Raw genomic sequence first — 20083 nt, 5'->3', positions numbered from 1 at the left:
TGTTGTAACCCAGATCTTTGTTGATTGTGTTGTAATCAGGTGTTGCCTGTTTTTAAGTTTTGTCATACGTAGACAGTTACTGTTGTGCCCTGATCCTGTTGGAAAGGTGCTTCATCTTTAAAAAGATTCATAGGAAGTAAAGGTCTCTGATAAATTACAGATGGTGCTGAACGTAAATTATAGATCATGCTGAACTGGGTAAGAAATTAAAGAATCCTAAGGGGAAACCTCACGGCTTAGTCACAGGAGAGGGATAAGTAATGTCCTGGGACCTTAGGACATTCTTAGGATGGAATCCTAAGGCAGAAGTCCTTAGGACAAACCACCCGGTGAGCAAGTCCTTGACTTCACACGGGGAAGAATTCAGGTGCGAGCCAGAGAAAAGCAAAGGCAAATTTAGAGAGAGTCGCACTTCATAGGCAGAGTGCGTACCATCTTGGAAAGTGAGAGTGGCCCCAGCCGCGGGGTCCTAGGTTTTTATGGGCTAAGTGATTTCATAGGCTAATGAGTGGGAGGAATAGTTGTGCCATTTCAGGGAAGGGTGGGGATTTCCCAGGAATTGGGGCCACTGCCCACTTTTTGGCCTTTTGTGGTCCACCTGGGAACTGTCATGGCGGAAGGGGGTGATTTTTAGTATTACAGTGAAGGTATAATGAGCTAAAAGTCAATGACTAGACTGTTCTCAAAGCCACCTTGGTTCCAGCTGGTTGTTATTACATCCCAACAGCTGTGTCTTCTCTTCATTTATCTAGCGTTTGTGTTCTGCCCCTTTCCCTCCTGTCTCAGTCCCTCCTCAGCAGAAGGGCGATGGTCCTTCTTCTATAGGTGCTTCAGGGCTGGACAGGGGCATTGACCCTGCCTGTCAGGGAGTAAACTTCTCTGGTTGCCTGATCTGGGGGCCCCAGAGGCAGGACAGCTTCTTGCTTTAAATCAGAGGGCAGTTTGAGCTGGAATTCTTGAATAGCCATCGTTTTTTAAAAAACACCTTTATTGTGGTATGGTTCCTCTACAGTAAACTACACATATTTCAGATGTACAATGAATCTTGATAGATGTACACAACCATGAAACCACCACCACAATCAAGATTGCTAACATTTCCATAACTCCCCAAGAGGTGCAATTTTCGAATTCCCAATTTATCCCTTCCTACCTCCTTTACCTCCTGGTAACCATAAGTTTCTCTGAGTTTTTTTGTTTTGTAGATAAGTTCATGTCCTTCTTTTTTTTTTTTTTTAGGAGTCCAAATATAAGCAGTATCATATGGCATTTTTCTTTCTGGCTTACTTCACTTAGAATGACGATCTCCAGGTCCATCCATGTTGCTGCAAATGGCATTATTTTATTCTTTTTTATGGCTGAGTAGTATTCCATTCTCTGTGTGTGTGTGTGTGTGTGTGTGTGTGTGTGTGTGTGTGTGTGTGTGTATACATATATATACACCACATCTTTATCCAGTCATCAGTTGATAGACATTTAGGTTGTTTCCATGTCTTAGCTGTTGTTAATAGTGCTGCTGTGAACATTGGGGTGAATGTATCTTTTTGAATTAAGGTTCCTTCTAGATATATGCTCAGGAGTGGGATTGCTGGATCATATGGTAAGTCTATTTTAATTTTTTTAAGGAACTTCCATACTGTCCTCCATAGTGGCTGCACCAATTTACATTCCCACCAACAGTGTAGGAGGGTTCCTTTTTCTCCACACTCTCTCCGGCATTTATTGTTCATGGTCTTTTGAATGACGGCCATTCTGACTGGTGTGAGGTGATACTTCACTGTAGTTTTGATTTGCATTTCTCTAACAATTAGTGATGTTGAGCACCCCTTCATGTGCTTGTTGCCATTTGTATGTCTTCTTTGGAGAGATGTCTGTTTAGATCTTCTGCCCATTTTTTGATTGGCTTGCTTTTTTTTTTTTTATATTTAAGGTGTATTGTATATTTTGGAAATAAGTCCCTTGTCAGTTACTCCCTTGTTGGTCGCATCATTTGCAAATATTTTCTACCATGGGTAGTATGGCCATTTTAACAATATTGATTCTTCCAATCCAAGAACACAGTATATATTTCCATTTGTTTATGTTGTCTTCAGTTTCTTTCATCAGTGTCATAAAGTTTTTGGAGTACAGGCCTTTTGCCTCCTTGAGTAGGTTTATTCCTAGGTATTTTATTTTTGGTGCGATGGTAAATGGTATTGTTTCCTTAATTTCTCTCTCTGATATTTTGTCGTTACTGTGTAGAAATGCAACTGATGCTGTCTGTTAATTTTGTATCCTGCAGCTTTACCAAATTCATTGAGTTCTAGTAGTTTTCTGGTCACTTCTTAGGGTTTTCTATGTATGGTATCATGTCAACTGCAAACAGTAGTTTTACTTGTCCAGTTTGGATTCCTTTTATTTCTTCTCTGATTTCTATGGCTAGGACTTCCAAAACTATGTTGAATAAAAGTGGCGAGAGTGGGCATCTCTGTCTTGTTCCCGATCTTAAAGGAATACTTTCAGATTTTCCCCATTAAGTATGATGTTAGCTGTGGGTTTGTCATATATGACTTTTATTAAGTTGAGGTATGTTCTGTCTCTGTCCACTTTCTGGAGAGTTTTCATCATAAATGGATGTTGAATTTTATCAAAAGCTTTTTCTGCATCTTTTGAGATGATCATATCGTTTTTATTCAGTTTGTTGCTGTGGTGTATCATGTTGATTCATTTGTGGGTCTTGAAAAATCCTTGCATCCCTGGGATAAATCCCACTTGATCATGGTGTATGTTCCTTCTAATGCATTGTTGGTGTTGATTTGCTGGTATCTTATTGAGGATTTTTGCATCTATATTTAAAAGTGATATTGGTCTGTAATTTTCCTTTTTGTGATGTCTTTTGTCTGGTTTTGGTATCGGGGGATGGTAGCCTCATAGAATGAGTTGGAAAGTGTTCCTTCCTCTGCGATTTCTTGGAGTAGTTTCAGAAGGGTAAGTGTTTAACCCTTCTCTAAATGTTTGGTAGAATTCACCCGTGAAGCCGTCTGGCCCTGGACTTTTGGGAGTTTTTAAATTACTGATTCATTTGCAGTACTGGTAATTGGTCTGTTTATATTTTCTATTTCTTCCTGGTTCAGTCTTGGCAAGTTGTACCTTTCTAGGAGATTGTCCATTTCTTCTAGGTTGTCCTTTTTGTTCCCATGTAGTTGCTCATAGTAGCCTCTTATGATCCCTATATTTCTGTGGTGTCAGTTGTAATTTCTTTTTCATTTCTGATTTTATTAATTTGGGCCCTCTCCCTTTTTTTGTTTGAGTCTGGCTAAAGGTTTATCAATTTTGTTTATCTTTTCAAAGAACCAGCTTTTAGTTTCATCTTTTCTATTGTTTTTAAGTCTCTATTTCATTTATTTCTGCTCTAATCTTTATGATTTCTTTTCTTCTACTAACTTTGGGTTTTGTTTTTTCCTTCTAGCTCCTTTAGGTGTAAGGTTAGGTTGTTTACTTGAGATTTTTCTTGTTTCCTGAGGTAGGCTTGTATCATTATAAACTTCCCTCTTAGAACTGCTTTCGCTGCATCCCAGAGGTTTTGGATTGCTGTATTTTCATTTTCATTTGTCTCAAAGTATTTCTTTAGTGATCCATTGGTTGTTTAGTGGCATATTTAGCCTCCATGTGTTTTCAGTTTTTGCAGTTTTTTTTTTCCTTGTATTTGATTTCTGACTTCATAGCATTGTGGTTGGAAAAGATGCTTGGTATGATTTCAATTTTCTTAAATTTACTGAGGCTTTACCACTTAGTTTGTGGGCCAGCATGTGGTCAGTTCTGGAGATCTGGGAATAGAAGAATTTAAGAAGGAGGCAGCCATCTGGATCCATGGAAGGGACAAGCTATGAATGCGATGTGGGAACCAGGGCCCATTAGTATATTAAAAATGATTCAGTCCAGGAGTATTCCATGCCCTCGGCTTAGATGAGATGGTGTAGTAAGAAGGTTTTACCCACTGCCTCTAGAGAGCCTGAAAATTACTAGCCCATCTTTTAGTCCAGTCCACCCCTACCCCGTAGGCACTTTGGGTCTGGGCTTCATTACAAGCAGGCAGAGTGGAGGCTTTGGTGGGAATGCAGTTTGGGTCTGGGTTCCAAAACCCTGTGCTGATCTTACCATCCAGTGGCCAGGGATTGTTCCAAAGAGGCTCACCTTACCCAGGAGGTGTAGTCGCATTGGACGAATGACTGGCTTTCTGGATAACAAAAGTAGCCATGATTAATGGAAAAGTTAATGTCACCTTTCTAAAGAGTCAAGCATAGGCAAGCTTTTGGACCTGACGGGGTTATTGCCTGTGGCACTCCTAGCTGTGCGTGTGAGTGTGAACTTTGCCATGTGCTTGAATTGGTAAAGCTCTTCTTGTATGTACCTGCTTGTACCTGTAACGGTTGTAAGCCTGGGCAGACCCCAGCGATTATATACTGTTCTTCCTGGGCGACTGTTTTGGACGTGTTTACTATGGCATTATTTTCACATTCCCCCTGAGCCGTGGCCGTCGTCAGAAACCCTACTAGGAATACCAGGGCTTTTGACATTACATTACTATATATTTTTTCAGACCCATCAGGGGCAAAAACAATGTTTACTGGGGGAGGGGGTTCTGAAAAGAGGCAGAATAAGAGCATCATAGTCAGAAACACAGGATTACTGGCCCTACCAGGGCCACATGAAGTCACTTATCTGTTTTCTTGAAGACCTTATCTAAGGTCTTCCACTGGCTCGCAGGAGTAGAGGTCCCTCTAGTTCCTGTTGGGACTTATATGATAGAGGTTCTATTCTAGACAGATGTACCCAACTAGTTAACTCCCTGTAGCTTGACAGCAGTTGGGGAATTTAGTAACACTTGATATGGTCCCATTTTGGTTGTAGCTGGTCCTCAGGGAACCGTTCCTTTTAAGTGTTTAGTAGGACAAAGTCTCTGACTGGACAGAGACCTCAGCCTTTTGTGGGGGTGGGCAGCACTTCGTTTCTGTATTCTGGGAGCGCCCATTGCACTTGGCTCAAGCTAACGATATGGGAGACCAGCTTGTGGGTTTCCTCATCAAACACGAGATCTGTAGTCACAAGGGGCCTCCCATGGGTCATTTCAAATGCGTTAAGCTTTAAAATTCCTTTTGGAGCCATCCTGGTCTGTAAAAGGGCTACAGGGAGGAGGGAGGCCCAGGTTTCTGAAGTCTCTTGGCACAGCTTAGCAAGCGTTCTTTTTAGAACATGATTTGCTTTCTCTACTTAAGGATCGGGGCCTCCAGGAAGAGCAGGGGCAGTAGTTAATACCTAGAGCTGAGAAAAGCTGTTGGGTTGCCTTGGCGGTGAAGGAAGGTCTGTTTTCACTCTGTAAGCTTTTGGGGAACCCGAATCTCGGGATTATCTCTAAGCAGAAATTCGGATACTCCTATTGCCTTTTCAGTTCTAGTAGGGAAAGCTCCCCCATAGAAAGGTGTCTATGAATACCGATAGATATTTCTGTCCCTACATTGGGGTATTTGGGTCAAATCCGTTTGACAGTCTTCCCCTGGATATGTTCTTTGATGCTGTGTGGGCCGGTTAGGGGTGAAGGTATGGGGTGGCTTCTTGGGTCGTTGCGGACACAAAGCTCATAAGCCCTGGCGATACCTCTCTATCAGTTCAGGACAGTCCCTTACTCAGGAACACCTGTACAACCAGTTTGAACAGGGAGTCCAGCCCTAAGTGGGAGGGTTTGTGGAAGTGCTTAATTATTTTCCATTGCTTGGTCCCAGGAGTGAGAAGTTTGTTATCTTTTGTCAGCCGCCCTGAACAGTCTTTTCCAGCCCCCTGTGTTGAGCCCACGAGTTCTCCAGGTGTACGGGATGGCGGTTTTGGGGAGGGGACTGTCAGGTGAGAGAGCTGAGCTGGTAGGAGTGGCTGTTCTTTGGCTGCAGTTTCAGCCGCCTTGCCAGCCAGGGCGTGTCCCCTTACGAGGGAGGCATTGCCGCGCCAGTGACCTCTGCATTGAATGACTGCAGCCTCCTTTGGAAGCTGGATCACTGTTAGGAGTTCTGGAATTTCTGCCTGGTGCTTTACGGGGGACTCTGGCTGTTAGTAGTCTGCTTTCTTTCTGTGTGGCAGCGTGGGCATGCAGCACTAGGAACCCCCACTTGGAATCAGTGTTTGTCTTGATTCCTAATCCCTTTCCTAGCTGGAGGGCTCTGGTCAAGGCAGTCAACTCGGCCTTTTGGGCGGAAGTGTGAGAGGGCGGAGCAACTGTCTGCAGGCAGACAGCGGCGGAGCTGGCCTTTCTCACCCCTTCACTATGACACTGCTACTGTTGGTAAACCTTCTGCATCGGGACTGGGTCAGGGGCTCGTCCTTGGTTGGGCCGACTGGAGTAAACGTGTTGAATAGTCTCCACACAGGAGTGAGCAAGGAACCCTTGGGGTGGGGGCTCCAGCATTAGAGCAGCTGGGTCCAGGACTTGGCAGACCTTCAGAGTTGTGTCTGGGGTATCTAGAAGGAGGGTTTGGACTTTAAGCAATCGTCCACTCATCAGCCGTTGGTGTCCTTTTGCTTCTAGGACTCCTTGTGTCTGGTGGAGTGAGGACTTCCAATGATTGTCCCAGGGTGGACTGATTGGCCTCATCTACTAACAGAGCAGTGGCAGCCACTGCCCTGAGACATCCTGGCCATCCAGTGGCCACCTCACCAAGTTATTCTAAGAAATAAACTATTGCTCTAGGGAGGTCCCTGAGGTTTTGGCTGAGGACACCCAGAGCTACCCCTTGTCTCTCAGCTATGTAGAGGGTAAAGGGTTCTTCTAAGTTCCCGAGATCCAATGCAGGCATGGTTCCTGATTTTTGTTTTGGAGCTAGAAATGCCTGTTGGCAATTTTCATCCCAGTTGAGGGGTTTGTGGTCACCTCCTTTTAGGTTCTCACAGAGAGGCTTTACTACGAGCTGATTCCAGTTATCCAGATCCTTCACAATCCTGCCAGCCCCAGAAAGGTGCCCCTTAGTCTGGGAGTTGAAGGGTTATAGCCTCCTTTTGGCCCTGGGTTAGAGTCCTTGTCCTGGGGTGAACACATATCCTGGGTGATTAACCTGTTGGGTAGAAATCTGGGCCTTTGAGGAGAAACTCAATATCCTTGTTCCCCTAGGAAGTTGAGGACCTTAATTGTGTTTTTTTATCTGTGTTCTCCCTAATGGGACTGGAAATTAGGAGGTTGTCCAGATACAATAGGAGAGACCAAGTAACCAACTCTAATTCTTTGTCCCTTTGCTAATGCTTTCCCAAACAGGCGGGGGCTGTCCCTGAAGCCTCGGGGCAGCACAGTCCGGGTTAGCTGGGAACTGTAATGAGTGTCTGGATCTGTCCACTCAAAGGCAAAGAGATACTGAGTCTTGTTGCAGGGGAATGCAGAAGATGGCGATCTTAGGTCTAACCCTGTGAACTATTTTGCATTTTCCAGAACTTGTGTCCGTATGGTGCATGGATTAGGGACTGTCAGGTGAACTGGAATCACTACCTCATTGGGTCCTTGAACAAATGGGTATTGCCCTTGGGTCTTGAACAAACTGGTATTCTCCTTTGTTTTTTTATGGGCAGAATTGGGGTATTACATGGAGATAGGCAGGGTCCTAACAGCCCATGTTTCAAGAACTTGGTTATTAAAGGCTGGATAACTCGTTGGGCCTCAAGGGATACTGTTTTTTTGTTTTTTCTTTTTTCCCGTGGGTAATCAGCTTTGGGTTTCAGTGAAATCTGTACTGGGGACATGTCAGTAGCTCTGCCAGGAACCTCAGTGTCCCAGACAGAGGGGTTTACTTGAGAAACAGCATGAGCTGGAAGGGAGCCATCCTCTGAGTGTGACTTAGGCACACAATTGTTTCTTCTGGTGGGTGCCTTCTGTGAGGGGGTTTCTAAATTGAACCATTGTCTGGAATTTAGTGAGCAAATCCCTTCCCAACAAGGGGCTGGAGCTTGGGCAGGAACTGGTGTGCAAAGATAAAACTTCCTAGTAAGCAGCCGGGAGTGGGTGTGGGGTGTGGGGAGTGGGGTGAATCACTTGGCTTTGGGCTGTCTACTGATGCTTGTTACTACTGTACAGGACTGGGAGGACAAGGGTCTAGGAAAATCAGTTAGCACAGTGTAGACAGCCCCCATATTTAATAAAATAAAATTTCCTATCTGCCATGTCAAGGCTCCTCTGGAGAAATGATCAGGGATCCTTTGGGAGCCAGGGAGGGTCCCGGGCCCCGTCAGTCCTCAGTCCTCTCTGCCATCATTGGTTTGGGAGCCCCAAACCCCTTTCAGGACTGGGGGCAGTCCTGCTTCCAGTGGCCCTCTCGTTAGCATCTTGGCCAGGGGCTCGGTGGACTTTTTCCATACAGGGGGCATTTGTCCTTCCAGTGGCTCTCCTGGCTCCATTTAAAACCAATCCCTTCTTGGCAGGACAGTGGCTCTGATCCACATTTTCTAGATCCTGCCCCTACCATGGACTTTCACAAGGGGGACAACCCTGAGGTGGTGCAGGGGCTAGGGTGCCACCAGTAATGGTGCCTTTCATTGTTGTCCCTGAATCCTTTTTGCTCCCTAACTCTATCTCTATTGTTAAATACTCCAAAAGCCAAGTCCATGAGCTGATTCATGGGGTCTTGGGGGCCCATAGCTACCTTGTGTATTTTTCCCCTAATGCCTGGAGCAGATTGAGCAATAAAATGGGTGTTTGCTAGGACTTGCCCTTCAGGGGTGTTGGGATTAATATTGGTAATTTCTAAAGGCTTCCACCAGGCAGCCCTGAAAGAGGGCCGGATTCTCATCTTTTCCCTGTCTTACTTCTGACTTTGTCATAATTAAGGGGCTAACAACATATCTTTTCATTCCTTCTATGAGGCAAGCTATGAAGTGGTTCTTTGCCCTCCACCTCCCTGTTGGTAGTCCCAGTGTGGACTTGGCTGGGGATTGTATCCCCTTTAGTAAGGTAGATTATATGTCCTTGATTTTGGGCTTCCAGTTCATCGTCATATGCCTGGGCTGCACCAAGGATCGGGCTTTTTTCTTCAAAGGTGCAGCAGGTAGAAAGAAAGCAGGTAGGTTCTTCCCCCCGCCCACACGTAAGTTCATAGGACATTGTCAGCTTGGTGAATTCCTCTACGAACCAACTGGGGTCCTTGGAAAAATGTCCAAATTTCTCTTTGCAAGTAGCAAGGTCAGCCATAGGAAAAGGCATGAGGACTCTGTTCTCCATCACCAGCTGGCACTTCCCTTAAGGGACAGAGTTTGGAACTAGGAGGCTGGTAGGTAGCCCTGCTTCGTGGTGTACGGGCAGGACTCACCTCCGGTAATGGAGGATACAGGACAGGGCTAGAGGGATAAAATGGTGGAATTTCCAGCAGCTAAGATGGTACACCAGGGGTCAATGGCCCAGAAAACCATCCCTCTAGAATTGGGGGAGGGCAGGAGTTCTCAGTGGAATTCAGAGATCGTGAAGGGATCGTGTAAACATCAGGCTCCTATGGGGAAGAAGGCAGTGTGGAGGGGTGTGAGCCAGGCATGCCCAGCAGGGCTTCTTAGATCTGGATGTTGGAACAGTGTCCTGAACACTTGGAGGTATGGGACTTCCTCTCATTTACCTTCCCTTTTACAAAATAGATCCAGCTGCATGATGGTATTGTAATTCAGTGACACACTTTCTGGCCAGATTTCTTGGTCCCTTAGGGACCATGCGGTATTGGAAAAGAAAATTAATTTCTTTATTCTTAAGCCATCTTGTCTAAATTTACCCCAGTTAACTAATATGCCTCCTAACGGAGAATTCTTTGGGGTGCTTGAAGTCTCCCCCAGTTTTGGTTAGAGTGTCGTGACGAGACAGGGGTCTGACAGTTCCTGGCCAGATGGTAGTAATCTGTCCTGGTGCTCTCCCAGTGTCCCTGATAGCCCAACGTCCTCAGAAGGGAGTGCGCTGGGGACTTCAGTGGATGGACCCCTTCCAGGGGATGTTGCAGAATCAAATTCTGATGGCAGTTAAAGAGACAGTATAAATGGCCCAATCTGTGATAGCCCCTGACTCCAGCGTAGGGAATTCAACAGAAGAGGTGTTTAAGCAGGGAAAACTGGGCTTGTGGCTGCCTGGCCTTAAAGGGTTGGTTTGGCAAAGTGCAACAGTGAGATCCCTGTGGGCACCTGAGGCCTGCCTGTTCTGCAAGCCTGAGGAGGCCCCCGGGTTAACTAACGAGAGGAACAAGAGCCAGCGGGAGAAACAGTGACCAGAGTGAACCCTTCAGAGAGGGAGGGAGGACACCTAGGCTGTGAATTGGCTAAGGGAATAATCTTTTGTCACCCTGCAAAAGAAGAGAAGTAGATAGAGTCGAAGGGTCAGTCTGGAGCACCAGCAGGCCATGTGATGACAGTAATACAGGAGAAAGCTCCCTCCAGGATGTGACCCTTACTTACAGTGTCAGATCAGAAAACCAAAGGGGTGAAAATGAGCTGAGGGGAGGCTAAAGAGGGATACCTCCCCACAGTATGAGACAGAGGCAATATCCACCCTGTTGGGCAAGGGGGCTCAGGGACCTGAGACAGTCTAAGAAGTTAGGAGGGGTTGAGAGGAGGAGGAGAAGGGGAAAACCCAGGGTGATGGATCATGTGAATCTGAGCTAGATTAGGAAATGAAAGTCCATAACACCTGAGAGAGGGAAGTGCCCGTGACTTCTGCTCAGGGGAGCAATGAGGCCGTGAGCCCTGAGAGCAGCACTGGACGGGGGCCGAACTACAGATCTAGCAGAGGGCTCCCATTTGTGCCCCCTGATGGGGTCCTGGAATTGGACTGAGACTGGGAATGAGTAGGAAGGGGGAATCGGGCTCAAGGAGCCACAGAGGGGAAACTCACCGGACCAAGTTGCAGGTTACCTGCTGTCGCCTTAATTTGGAAGTCTGGGTGGTTGTCTCATGGACCTTCGCGGGTCCAAAGAGAGTGATGTAACCAGAAGGTGAGAGAGAGCCAGCAGAGAAAAGCCAGCCTCAGGCTTGTCAGGCTCCTTCGTGGCTGGAGAGCTGGTCTCTGCCAGATCCTGTGGACAGCATCACCTGTCACCTAAGGGGCTGCTTGGTCTTTATGGCTCAGGACCCTCCATCCCAGCCACCCTCCATGGAGGAGGGGAGCCACAGCCTGACAGGTGGATTAAGATTATGCCCTTTGATGTCGCTGCTCCTCGTCGCCACAAAAGATGTTGCAGGAGATGGAAATGTCAAGTCCTGGGACCTGCAAGAATGTGTAGGATGAACTGCCAGGTGAGGGTTCCTGACTTCTCACAGGAAAGGATTCAGGTGCGAGCCAGAGAAAAGCAAAGGCAAGTTTGGAGAGAGACACACTCCATAGTCAGAATGCGTACCATCTTGGAAAGTGAGAGTGGCCCCAGGCGCGGGGTCCTAGGTTTTTATGGGCTAAGTGATTTCATAGGCTAATGAGTGGGAGGAATAGTTGTGCCATTTCAGGGAAGGGTGGGGATTTCCCAGGAATTGGGGCCACTGCCCACTTTTTGGCCTTTTGTGGTCCACCTGGGAACTGTCATGGCGGAAGGGGGTGATTTTTAGTATTACAGTGAAGGTATAATGAGCTAAAGGTCAGTGACTGGACTATTCTCAAAGCCACCTTGATTTCAGCTGGTTCCAGCTGGTCATTATCACATCCCAACAGCCATGCCCCCTCTTCATTTATCTAGCGTTTGCGTCCTGCGCATTTCCCTCCTAAGCTTCATACAAAATTAGCAAAAGAACTGGTTACTGACTGAACTGGTGAACATGGTGATAATTTTCATGGTGTTTTTTTTTTTTTTTTTTTTCTGGAATATTCCTCGTTTTTATCTGTGTTTTCCAGATTATGGGGAAGCCCTTCCCCCTCACGTTAGTGATGACTTATAGCAATTTTGTAAATTACACCTGTGGGTAGAATTGAACTATTTCTTTTCTCTCTGCCTGGTCCCTCCAGAAACTGGAGGCTCTTGGGTTCCAAGCAGCCTTATCAGGTGAATGGGAAAGACGGGTCTCCTGGCAAATGCAGGAATCACGTTACTTTTGGGGAACCTCTAGAAGAGAGAAATCCAGTGAGGTGGAGCCTTCTGATGGCCTTTGGCGTGGCTTTCCTGGCCTTGAGAAGCCTTCTGAGAATTCAGTCAGACTCCTTCTGAGGAGTTCCTCCACAGCTGTGGTCAACTGACCAGACTTATTCTGCAAACAAATTAGTCCTGATTTGGCTGTGTTTGGTGGAGAAGAGGATAATTTTAGAGAGAAAAATATTACGTTCCAGTGGATATTAAATTGTAGTTCTGCTGAGGGGTCTGTATTTATGAAAGTTACTGTTAGCTGTACTTTTGCCCTAATGCTCAGGACGGAAAGAGTGAAGTCGTCAGAGTGTAACTGCTTATGACATGTGTCACTGTTTAAGCCTGCCCCTGAAAGCACATGTACAATGTTTGTGTAACAATTTGGTATAATTGATGAAACATACAGCTTCTAAAATGTTTCCCCATCACCACACCTCTGAGCTTGTTCACAATATCTGATCCCAACGTGGATAACTAGGCAAATACAAAGGAGGTCTAGCACTGAGGGATGTGACCTGGACCCAGGGCAGGCAGCATTCACCCTGGCTTCAAGGGACATATACTTTGGTCTGTCAAAAGATTTGCAACCAAAAGGGGAAATTATGAAAAAATGTGCATATACTGAGGGTACAGGGAAGTGATTCTGGCTTATACATGGTTTAACTTAAACTTGGCTGACCACAGTGACCTGTATTCTGGCCCATCGAACATGCACTGTCCATCTGCTTTGGCCATTGAGGAGGGGAATTGCATTTGAAAGTCACAATGGTTAGCTGTGACTCAGACATCCAAGGTAAAATGAGGTGGCCACTGTAGATGTGGTCCTGTATTGCTGAAAACTTGAGTTTTCTGAACTGTATTGCAGACGAGGACAAAATACCACGGGCAGGTGTGGTATTACCTCTCCGTTCAGTTAGTGCTCGTGTTTTGCTTAGCTGTTACGCGCTCCCTGTGTTGCGCCTGTTAGATGTTTTATTACATTTCATTCCTAACCTGACTGGAGGGAATCTCAGGACGAGCAGCCACAGTGGTCTCACTGTGAAATGAGTCTAACTGCTGGGTCTACAGCAAGGTGCTACTTTTGGCTTCCTTTGGGCTTCCATGGAAAATTAACCCAGTTAATGCAACCATGTGGGGACAACTGACAATGGAAGGGGGGTGTCTCTTGCCATCTCTGTCCTGCATACCAGTATGTCAGAAAGCACCCTGTTGGTAAATGTCACTTTACAATATGTCACTTTGCTGGGGTGACTGACCAGGAGACCCCAGGGCTATGCTGTGTGGAGTGGAATAGTCTGACTTCCAGACACACAAGTGTCATGCCAACTGGTGCCTGCTGAGGCCCTGGGCTTTCTGATGTCTGCCTGCAGTCCCTCAAAAAAAAAAAAAAAAAGCCAAAACAAAAAGGACACCCTTTTCTGACGTGTTTGCCCTAGCAGAATTAACAGCCCTGGAAAATGGCTAGCCTCACAACAGCTCACATGTTGACTTGTCTCAGACCATATGGTCCTCCTGATTGGAGTCATAAATCCCATTGCTCTGAATAGCCCTTGACAAGTCTTAGCTCACTTGTAACCGATCAAGAACGTTTACATGAACTGATCATGCAGCCCCCTCTGTTCACCAGCCCCTCCCCAGGAAAGGCCTCAGCAGCCGGTGCGGGCCTCCCCCAGGCGCCTCTCTGTGTGGCCCACTGTTGCCTGCAGCAGCATGCCTATTAAGCTTTCTCCTTCTCTCCTAAACTCTTCTTTGTCTCTGGTAAATTCTTTTACTACCCACAACACCGTCCTGCTGTGTCCAACAACAGTAAGCCCTTAGTGCGATTTTGTTTGCAAAGACCTAATGCGTCTGCCCCTGATGGCACCCAACATAACAGGAGGAGGCAGAACTGCACCGTGACTGCTGGCTCCTTCCCCATGGGGGAGGGTGGCTCTGGGTTTGTGAAGACCAGGAGTGGCCCTACCTTCCTTATAACTGGACAGGGCACTGCTGCGTTGACTCCCTCTCCATTGACCTGGTAAGTGCTTGGCTCCAAGATTTTCCCACATCCTGATGAATGACTTTTTTTTTTAAAGCATACTAGGTACCTTACTCTTGATACTCTTTGGCTTCTGCTGTCCGTATCGTGTGTTTGGTATCTGGTTGCAGTGCCCTCTACCTACCTGACCCCAGGGATCTGGTGGAAGAGGGATGGACCACGATTGTAAGGGTCCTGCAGAGTGTGTAGGGGTGGAGTGTATGGTCAGGCCACCAAGATGGTTGTTCTCTTGCTCTCTGTACGTCCCCTGCTTGACCAGGGCCTGCTTCACCTACACTCTACTCGGCTGGCTGACCTCCCTGCATACTTGCCCCAGGCCCAAGCTAATGATGGTTCTAACTTCAGCCACTATGATAGCTTACCAAAGGGGTGTTGAGTGGTGTGCCCCTCTACTAGTTTCCCTGGTAACTGGTAAGACAACCTGATGTGAACTCCCCCTCCCTCTGGGAGTGAAGCCTGCCACCACATCCTGCCCTCTGTCTGCTGCACACAGTGGGGTGTTGCTCTAGGACCTTGCTTCAGACATGTAAGCTCCCCCATCCATGAACCATTGGTGGCTCTGTCACTGACTCCAAGCTCATTCTTTGGTCTCCCGATGGGTAAGTACAGGGTTTGTAGGTCTATGGGGTTCAGGCCAACACCTGCCAGTACTTTTTATTCCCTTCCCCCCTTTTTGGAGGGGGAGGAGGTAATTAAGTTTTATTTTCTGAACCTTTTTTTAATTGAATCATAGTTTACGATGTGTCAATGTCTAGTGTACAGATAATGTTTCAGCCATACATATACATACATATATTTGTTTTCATGTTTGTTTACTTTTAATGGCAGTACTGGGGATTGAACCCAGGACCTCATGCATGCTAGGCACACACTCTACCAATGACCTATACCCTCTTTCTCTCCCCCATTTTTGGCTAATAGGTATCCTAATGGATGTGTGGTGGTACCTCATTTGTTCTGATTTGTTCTGATTTGCATTTCCCTAATGGCTAGTGATGCTGAACGTCTTCTCGTGTGCTTCTTGGCCATTTGTGTTATCTTACTTGGAGAAATGTCCATTTAAGCCCTTTGTCCATTTTTTGGATTGGGGTTTTTGTTTTTTGCTGTTAGATTACAGAAATTCTTTATATACTCTGGATATTGATTCTTTATCAGACATGCTTTGTGAATGTTTTATCCTGTGGTCATGGGTTACATCTGCACTCCATTGACAAACTCCTTTGATACAGAACAGTTTACAATTTTGATGAAGGCCAATTTATCTTTTTTTTTTTTTTTTCTTATCTGGGCTTTTGGTGTCATGTCCAAGAAAGCACTGCTGAATTCAGTGTCGGGTAGATTTTCCTTCTGTTTTCTTCTAAGCTTTCTTTCTTATGTTTAGGTGTTTGATCCATCTGAGTTAATCTGAGTTAACTGTGTGTATAGTGTGAGGTAAGCACCCAACTTCCTTGTTTAGCATGAGATGTCGAACTTTCCTGGCACCACCCTCCACTGAAAAGACTGTCCCTTCCCCACTGAATGGTCTTGGCATTTTTGTTAAAAAATCAAGACTCTGTGCAAAAGTTTATTTTTGGACTATTCTGTTCTATTTGTTTCTGTTCTTATGCCAATTTTGTACAATTTTAACTATTCTTTTTGCAGTAAGTTTTGAAATCAGGAAGTGTGAGTTATTCAACTTTGCTCTTCATTTTCAATATGGTTTTGGCTATTCTGAGTTCCTTGTGATTGCACATTAATTTTAAGATGGGTTTTTCTAATTCTGCAAAAACACCATTGGGATTTTGTGAGGGATTGCATTGAATCTGAAGGTCATTTTGGGCGGTACTGTCATCTAAACAAAATTAAATCTTCCAACTTATAAACATGGGATGTCTTTCCATTTATTTGTGTATTTAACCTCTTTTAGTAATGTTTTACAGTTTTTAATGTACAAATCTTTTGCCCCCTTAGTTAAATTCATTTGCAGATTAAAATTTTTTTGATGCTATTGTAAGTGGAACTGTTTCCTTAATTTCCTTTTTGGATTATTCATTGTTAGTGTATACAATTATAACTGACTTCTGTGTGTTGATTTTTGTCTCCTGGAGTTTTCCTGAAATCATGTATTAGCTCTAACATGTGTGTGTGTGTGTGTCTTCAGAGTTCTCTCTCTATAAAATCATGTCATCTTTGAACAGAGATAATTTAACTTCTTCCTTTCCAATGTGGATGTCCTTTATTTCTTTTTCCTTGGCCGATTGTCTCATTGCCTTTAATCAATACCAAATACCTGCCTCATCCAGAGCCTTCTAAGGGCCTTCTGGATTATATTTCTCTTTCCATGTCCTTTTTCTCCTTCACAGGTCTTCCCTTTGTTGCCTCAGCTATATCTGCTCAAAAATCTTTAACTTCAAAACTCTTAAATGCTTTGGCGAAACTAGAAGGAGCTGCCTTATCTTCCTGGCAAGTATTAAAACCACCTTTTGTGGCTCCAGACTGAAATCAGTCCTTTCTATTCTGAAGTGAGTCTCAAGTAACGTTCCTGTCTTCAAAGATTCCCTCTTGTCTCACAGAGTGCCAAGTGTGATGGTATGAGTCCTGTATTTGAAATCAGAATATCTGGGTTTATGTCCCCATTCCTTCTCTTCCTAGTTGAGGGTGAAGTGGAGCAGTCTCCTTCCCTTACTCTAAATGTTGTTCTCTGTAGAAATGGGGCGCTAATATCTGCCTACCTTATGACATTTTGAGAACCAAACAGAATAATGTAGCTAAGTACACTCTGTAAGTTCTTAAAATACCATCCAAATGTATATTACTGTTGTAAGTAAAGTTGTACATTCCTGTTTCTAAGTAAAACATTATTCATTCATTTGTTCTGCAAAATGAACCAAACTTCTGTTATGTTCTGAGATGGTGAAGAAGGAAATTTCTCAAAAGGAAATAAGACAAGTCTCTTTCTCTGGAGGTGCTCACACTTGAAGTGGAGAGATATATGCAGGAACAATTCCGGTTCAGTGTGACAAATGGTTTAGCAATGGTGTGGACAACTGGTACATTAATGTAGCACGGTGTAGACAACTGGTTCCTTCAGGAGGTGTTTGGGAAAGCTTCACAGGTTGTGCATTTGGGCTGAGTCTGGGAAAACATTTATGGGCTCACCACAGACAAAGGAGGAGACCCCTAGAAGGCTACAGAGAACACAGCAATCTTAAAAATTAAGTATTGGTTGCCCCTTTGCCTAAATTTGGAGCTCCCGACACTCCCAGGAAGCATCAGGGAAAGCAAACTTTCAACCTTAGATGCCTCTTTGGTGGTAATCTCTCAAATTCCTTTTTTAGCCTCTGTGTGAGTTTAAATTTCTCTCAGTTTGCCACTTGATAAGATAAAGCTACACACGTAGAGTGAGGCAACTCATTTCCAGTCATGAGAAAAATAACTAATAACTAAGCAATTAGAAGGTCACACGGTGGAGGAAAAAAATATTTTCACAAGTTCAGGTCATAACCCCATTTGAGTTGGTTTTGAACTTGCTCCTGGACCCCAGGTCTTGAAATGAATCAGCTAACAGCACTGCGCTCACCTGTAGCACTGCCCCTCAAGAGGAAAATATCTGACAAACAGTAGTTAAACTTATTCCACTAGGGTTGGAATGCAGTGACCCCAGCAGCTAGATCAGGCTTTCTTTGAAAAACAAAACAAGATTTCCAAGAACCTGTTGCATTGTGAAGCACTCCAAGAAAGACAAAACCAAGAAATTTTACTCACCGACTTTCTGCAAGCAGAGTCTCTGATAAACCATAGACTTCAAACAGATGGGGCTTCTGATACTCTGTATCTCCAGCACCTAGCACATAAAAGGGGGACCATAAATGTGTGTTGTGGTTAACTGAATGGTCCAGTGGATGCTCTTTTACCAAAAAAGCATCAAACTGGAAGTGAAATTCTGGGTCTGAATTGCTAGAAAAATTTCAGCTCTTGCCTCTTTCTCACGCCCTTCAGAGAAAAATGTATGCCTTGGAAAGGAAGGGAGGGGAGCAGGCAGGGGTGCCCTGCCTTGTCCCACATCATCTTTGTTCCGTGTCTCGCACTGAGGTACACCAGGACCTCTTCCCACACACTTGCTTCTAGAGTGACTAAAACTTTCCGATGGCCGCCTTTCTAGTCTCAGCTTTTGGTCACCGTTCCGCAGGACCACCTGAAGATTGGATAAAAAGGGGTGGGTTTCTTTTTAAGTCATGACCGTTCTTCGTTCTTTTTCTCCAATAGCTCTTTCCCTCATTGTATTCCAAGAAACACAGTCTCTGCGAAATTTTTCACAGAAGATCCACGGTCAAAGTATACTCAAACATGCTAGGTCACAAACATGTCACATGACACAGCTGGCTGGGCCCTGTTGCCAGGAATCTTGTTTCTTCCCTTTCCTGACTCTCCTGCTGGGTCCACTAGCAGCCTCTCCCTGCAGCCCCTCCACTCTCAAATAACACATTCCTCTTCCTGTGCTTCCCCTCAGTGCAGGAAACTCAGTTCTAAAATGTCCTCTCCTTTAGGCACAGCACTTGCCTGGTCCATCTGGTAGTCACATTTCTTGTCAGGGATTCTCAGTTGTATTAGCATATTGGAAATATTTAAGACCCTACATTTCCATTTTGGTGCACAAACTTCTGTCCATTTTCTGGGATTTCCCTCTATACATTTCTTAGGAAGGAGTCCCCCCCCACCCCGCCCCAAGGCCAGAGCCTGGTGGTAACATCATTAATTGATTTGTATCTGCAAATTCCGAGTAGTGAATCTGAAAGAAATACTTTATGAACCTCAAGTTCATGGCTGGAAATTTTCTTAGGCTGTATTATCCTCCTAATTTGGAGGTGATGATAATCCAGCCTTGGACAATGGGGCTTCTAGATTGGTCTCGAAGGCTCAGGGTCTGCCAATATTTGTTTGGGTAAAAGCTACCCCATTGGCTTGCAACTTCAAAATTGATTTTGGATGGAAAGCTTTGGCAGAAAGCTTGGTGTTCTTGTAGGAAAGGAAGGTAGGAATTAGGTAGGGCAGTGTTCCACACTTGTCTGTATTTGTGATCCAGCTTGTGGGCTACAAATGAACATGAGCCCATGAAAGAACACCCACAGCAGCACCTTCAGGAGCTGATGGGAACATTCCAAAGAGGTAGGCGTGGTTGGCAAAGCTCTGCTTGAAGCACAAATGGCCCTTCAGCTACGCAAAGCTCTTCCTGAGAAACAGAAATGGGAAGTAGCAGAGCCAGGCCTCCAAGTCTTCTTTCCAAAGGAAGACCAAGAAGCAATTTGTCTGGTCTGGCTTTACTCCGGGTAGATTATGTGCTACTGAAGTAATTTTGGATTCCGAGCCCACAAGACCATAAGCAGTAATAAGGAAAGTGCTGCTTATGGTAGGTCTGGGCAGGCTGCTGGGCCTCAGTGCAGGACCTCGAGGCATGGCATCTGCCTTCTCAGCAACTCTTGCCCTTTGTATTATTTGATTCCTCTTTGCAAGCATTGAATATCAGAACTTGAGAGCAGTGTTTAGTACCGCCAGTAGAACATTTTATGTCTAAGCACATATCCACGTAATTTTTTTTTTTTGAGTTTTATACCGCTTGATGTTAGCTGTCCCTCCATGTCTGCTTTCTCTCTAGCCTCCATTTCTCTCCATGTCCTTTGAACACCTTTGCAGAAAACCTCTTCCTGCTTTCCAATTGGGAGTTTGACATTCTACCACAGTCTTAAAATTTGTCCATCTTGGGAGGTATCTTGTGTGCTTCCCCTGAGTGTAGAAAAGAGAGAAAATCACATGCAGGTTTATGTAAGTAATTTTAAAACACATACATACCCAAACGACACACTGTAGTTTTTCAAATATATATTTATATAAATATATTTATTAAATTTATCATGTATATATAATGTAACTATTAAGTAGATTTATATAAACACCTTTGAAAGATACACACATGGACATATATTGAACACAT

At 44.9% G+C, this 20083-nt stretch overlaps 1 protein-coding gene and 1 long non-coding RNA gene across 11 annotated transcripts in view; one reads left to right on the top strand and one right to left on the bottom strand.

Moving 5' to 3' along the window:
- LOC105070279 (uncharacterized) overlaps nucleotides 1-20083 on the bottom strand; it is a 309633-nt gene that overhangs the window by 22736 nt on the left and 266814 nt on the right. For all 7 annotated transcript variants that reach the window (XR_012501382.1, XR_012501385.1, XR_012501383.1 and 4 more), the window contains 2 exons: nucleotides 18074-19875; nucleotides 17860-17938 (listed from right to left, as the gene is read on the bottom strand). This is a non-coding gene — a long non-coding RNA (uncharacterized LOC105070279). The remainder of the gene's footprint in view (nucleotides 1-17859; nucleotides 17939-18073; nucleotides 19876-20083) is intronic.
- TNFSF18 (TNF superfamily member 18) overlaps nucleotides 1-20083 on the top strand; it is a 61350-nt gene that overhangs the window by 1164 nt on the left and 40103 nt on the right. The gene's annotated exons all lie outside the window — the stretch shown is intronic.

This window comes from Camelus bactrianus, chromosome 21, assembly GCF_048773025.1.
Source record: "Camelus bactrianus isolate YW-2024 breed Bactrian camel chromosome 21, ASM4877302v1, whole genome shotgun sequence".
Classification (NCBI taxonomy): domain Eukaryota; kingdom Metazoa; phylum Chordata; class Mammalia; order Artiodactyla; family Camelidae; genus Camelus; species Camelus bactrianus.
This window is presented reverse-complemented; position numbering and strand designations above follow the sequence as displayed.